The following is a 5,517-nucleotide window of genomic DNA, read 5'->3' as shown; positions in this document are numbered from 1 at the left end:
TAAAAATAAATTTGTTTGCATATTTATAATCAAAAAGGTTTTATTTGAGAGAATGTGTTCATTACTAATTGTATAACTATAATAAGTTGACCAATATAGAACTATCGTTTCCTGATAAGATCGTTTTGACTCTCAAAACATATAATTTTTAATAAAGGACCTGTAACATCATAAGGTCTTAATTGTCTGAAGTATGTAAATTTCTTACAACACTACTACGACTATAATTTATCATTATCTCAGACTAAAAAAAACAGCAACATCAACACCGGATAAACAACATAGATTTGAATTAACTACAATATACTGTTTTAGTTTTGATGTAATATAGTATTAATTTGAGTTCTTAGGTCTAATATTATTTTTTTTTTAAGAAATCAAAACACATTACTCAGATTTTTTCATAGACGTTAAGGATTTTATTAATTTAAACAAAAAAATTAAACAATTTAAATCTGGAGAAGTATTCTTAGTAAATTGCAGCAGTCATGATTTATTGCCAAAAAAAAGATTACCAATGCTACTAATTATGTTAGGAATTTACACTTTTTAGTTTTTCTGCTAAAAACCACGTTACCTTTATGTTAAATTCTTTAGAACGTCGGTTATTGAATGATGAGATTAAAGATTTAAACTGTCATTTAGAATTTCTAAACAATATTCTTAATAATGTTAAAATCAAGCTAAGAAATGTTTTACCTTCTAATATTTATACTAATATTTTACAAAATTAATATAATAATGTTTCAAATAATTTACAACAAGAGCGACGTTATAATAAAAAGTTTGAAAATTTAGCTCACAATAGGAGTTTTGACCAGATTAATATTAACAAACATTAGGAAAAAGTAACAATGACGATGGTAATGATCCATGGATCATCAATCTTAGTCATACTACGATTCCGGACGAGATAAACGACGTTCTAAGGTTAGGCGAAAAATTGAGTTCATCGGTTGTCATGAGTAAACATAATAGTATATTCGATATTGTTAAAGATGTAGGGTCTAACATTAGATTGATTGAAAATTCAGAGGATGAAAATTTACTTAGACATAGAATCTTAAATTCTTCACAACATTTTTTTAACAGTAATACAATTTCACTCGTGGAGAACTAATAGTTATTTGGAGGGAAAAATAGAACGTAAGAATGTTTTGGTTCACGATACCAACATTCCCAGAATATATGGTCTACCAAAAATACATAAACCGAATTGTCCCTTGCGTTCTGTTGTATCTCTTATCAATTCTCCAAATTTTAAAATGGCAAATCTTTTTAATAACATATTAAAAGAAGCTTTAGTAATTGCAGAAAGTAAGGTAAAAAGTTCTGTTGTCTTGAAAACTATAATAACTAAACCTACTGGTCCTCATGATCACATTATGGTCTAGTAGGATGTTTCATCTTTATTTACAAATGTTCCATTAGAATTACTTAAAAATAGTATTCTCAGCAGATGGATAAAAATTTGAAATTGTACTGACTGACTTCTCCGTGAATTTGAAAAAGAAATAGAATTTTTAATGACGCAAACAGTTTTTCAATTTAACAATTTATATTATAGACAAATACATGGTACTTCAATGGGCTCTCTAATATCACCTATTTTGGCAGATTTAGTTATGCAAGACTTAGAAAACACAGTTACTAATAATCTTGATTTCAATTTACACACATTTTATAGATACTTCGATGATATTTTCATGATTTCGCGAAAAAAATAAATTAGATTACGTTTCACTAAAGTTCCATTTTTATGATCCCAGATTTAAATTTACTCATGAAATGGAAATTGATAATTCTATACTTTTTTTAATGTGAAGGTTATAAAAACTAATGATGGATCTATCATTACTGATTGGTATAGGAAAGGCACTTATTCAGGTAGATACATTAATTTTCTTTCTAACTTTTCAATTCAACACAAAATAGCTACTATTAAAAATCTCGTTGACACAATGTTCAAATTATCACTCGAGTCTTTTCACAATACCAATATTCATTTAATTGAAAATATTCTGTTTTTTAATCATTATCCTACCAAATTTGTTCATGTACACATTGAAGATGAATTAAAAGAATTGAAAAAACACAATTCAGTACAGTTAAACTTGTTTCCAGTTCATAACATTGAGTCGATAATTATTTTTCCTATACCTTTCCATGGTAGCTTATCGTTTGAAGTCAAAAGAATTTTAAAAGACTTTAATGTTAAAACAATTATTAGAGTTGATCCTAATTTAACAAATTTATAAAATTAGGTAAAGATGTTTTAGAAAATTTTAATTTGACTAATTTTGTGTATAAAATTGATTGTTTAGAATTTTAAATGTGTTCTATAGGCCAAACTGGTAGATTACTTGGTACTATAATTGAAGAACATCATGATAACTTTAGACAGAGTCCAAAAAACCATAAAAACATGCAAAGTTCTACACCATGAGCCTAATAAGTTTAAAACATTGGTATCTGAAATGTTCTTTATTAAGGACAATGGGGATAGATGTCTGAATGTAGTCACTGATTTTATACATTATGGTCCTTTATATAACATTATTTTAGATTGTTTAATTTTATTTCTTATGTTTTGACTCTTTTCAAATATAGTGAAGTTAATGAAAAATTGCGAAATTATCAAGTATATCTTAGTTTCATTAGGTATCATTATGGAACCTTTACGATGAATTCATTGGTACGTTAATGATTTTCTATCCTTGTACCTCATCTCTTTCTATTCCACTTTCTCGATTTTTAACACAATAATGGAGCAGAACACAAGTTCTGTCTCTTATTTTAAATCTCAACTTTCATACTATAATTGATTATAATTCTTCAGCATTATTTTTAACATAAAGTCTCTTATTTTAAAAAAATCTGTTTAATAACATATTAAATTTACACAGGTAACTACAATTGATTTTTTACTTTTATAACCTTACTTTTCACCATGTTATACTTTTTTACAACTTTAATCGATTTATTATATATTTTCTTTTTTCCGTACTAACAGCAAATATAATTTAATTATAAAATATATAAAAAAAAAATAAATCAAAATAAATTTGTGTACATATTTTTAATCGAGAAGGTTTTATTTGAGAGGATCAGTTAATTACTAATTGTATTACTATAATAAGTTGACCAATATAGAACTATTGTTTCCTGATGAGGAGAGCGTTTTGACTCTCGAAACGTAGAATTTTTGATAAAGGATCTATATAACATCATAAGATCTTAATTGTCTGAATTATGCCATTTTTTTAACAACACTACTACAATTTATTATTAGCTCAGAAAAAAACATCAACATGAACACCGGATCAACAACATCGATTTAAATTAAGGTGTATGGTTTTATTGTATACACATTTATATCGGAAAAATGTACAGAACTCTGCCACAGAAATTTTAAAATTTATCAAACTTGTGACATTGGTAGGGATTTGGATTTTTTACATTCTCATTAGAGAAGTTATTATATTATATATTTTCCTAATTACTTTTTCCAGTAGAAAACAAATTACCAGAGATCCAGCATATACAAATTCATAAAAACAAACGAAATTGAAATTTTCAGGTCAAACAACGCACGATATGAAAAATGTTAAAAGAAGAAAAAAGTTTCTTTTTGAACATTCTACAAGATTATCATAAAATTTATTGACATTTTCTGGATAATCGAACGTTCAAGTAAACTGTAATCATACTAAAAATAAGAAAATAAATAATAAAAAATTGGGCACCCAAGAAAGGTCTGTAAATTAGTTATAAATTACTTTTTGAAAGAATGCGTGGTTTTTGTTCTATTGGAAAAAAAGCAAAATTAAAAATTAAAATAAATGCATTTTCGAACAAACGATGCAAGGTATCAACATAAATTACACGAAAAATAAAAAATTACACGAAACATAACATTTTTATTTTAAATAATGCAAGGTTCGAAATAGATTAATAGACGGTAGTTGTTCATGGAAAAAAGAATATATTAATTTGTTAGTAATCATTTTTAGTTTCGAAAAGCAGGTTTTCTTTGCATCGTAAACAATAAGACTAAAAATAAGGAAATTTAATTTTTGGAAAAATGACCCAAAAGATGAAAAAAAAAGACAAAAGTTATTCAATCCGAAAATATCTACAAAGGACCCCACGCCAAGTGTACAGTAAATGTTTTTTTGGCAAAAATTATCAATCTATTTTTACATTATACACTCTCAGAAATTTCCTCTAAACAAGAAAGGAATACTTTTACAGTTAAATTGCCATCGTTTGAGAATTAAGTGTGAAAACAGATCCTTTAAGAGTGAAAATGTGAGTCGTTTAACCAAGAGTCTTTTCAACGATAAGCGACTCTACTTTAACGCGTAGAAGGTGCAGTTTGACGGTTAAAATGAGACGACTCTTACCGAAAAATAATTTACGCGCATGCGTGGAATCGCATCACCGAGCTTTTAAAATGCACTCGTTTAACCATTGAAGTGCATACTTTTAGCGTTAATCTAAGAATCGTTCTACGGTAAAAGTGATTGTCTTCTAAAGATGAAAAGGCGTGACTCTATGATTTAGTCTAGAGTATTTAGTCGACATCATTCCAGCGTTAAACTAGATCGTTTAAGAGTGAAACGAATCTGCTTTTAAAGTATTCTGCTTTAACGAATAAAGGGCGGACTTTCTCGTTTAGAGGGAATTTCTGAGAATGTAATACAAAATGAGAAGTTATTAGTTTGATGTAAAAATTGATTTTCGCGGATTTCATTAAATGTCGACGTTTTGAGGACGGCTGAGTCAGAAAAAAAGTTGTTACGTACACTGCCGTCCTGATGAAGAAACACTCATCTGCATTTTAGACGATCCGAGATATTCAATAAAACGCGTTTGCATCTGTACCTTTTAACGTATGAGATTTTTTGAAAAGAAAATTACTGTTCTTGGGTAAATCGGACGTGCTCTTTTCATTAAAATAAAAAAAAATGGCGAATTCCAATTATTTATATGCAAAACTGTAGATAGGCTAAATATTAATGCAGAAATTCGCCGAGAATCCTGCTTTCGGTAGATAGACCTAAGCCTATCTGCCGAAAGCAGGAATCCGCCTTGAAGAACCTTCGAGTTTCCTGCAGAAAAAACTTAACAACTACAAATTTTCCAAAAATTAACTAAAAAATAAAATTAAGTCGCAATTATTAATTTATTATTAAATGAACAAATCAGTAATTAATTAAAAATAAAATTAAGTTGCAATTATTAATTTATTATTAAATGAACGAATCAGTACAAACAAATCAGTGTAGAACTAATATTTAAAAAATGTGTGCGATTATTGTAAATTATTTTTAAAAATTATTTGTAAAAAATAACAATTTTTCAAATATCACCAAATGGTTAAGATAGTCTCTAAAATGATAATAATGTGTAAATTATATTTCTATAATTATTTCAGATTATTAATAATAATTATATTATAAATAATTCAACTAGAATTATTTTTACTTGACAAATAAGAAATGCAGATAAGCT

The sequence above is a fragment of the Belonocnema kinseyi genome, chromosome 5 (assembly GCF_010883055.1).
Source record: "Belonocnema kinseyi isolate 2016_QV_RU_SX_M_011 chromosome 5, B_treatae_v1, whole genome shotgun sequence".
In the NCBI taxonomy this organism is placed as follows: Eukaryota; Metazoa; Arthropoda; class Insecta; order Hymenoptera; family Cynipidae; genus Belonocnema; species Belonocnema kinseyi.
Note: the sequence above shows the minus strand (reverse complement) of the source record.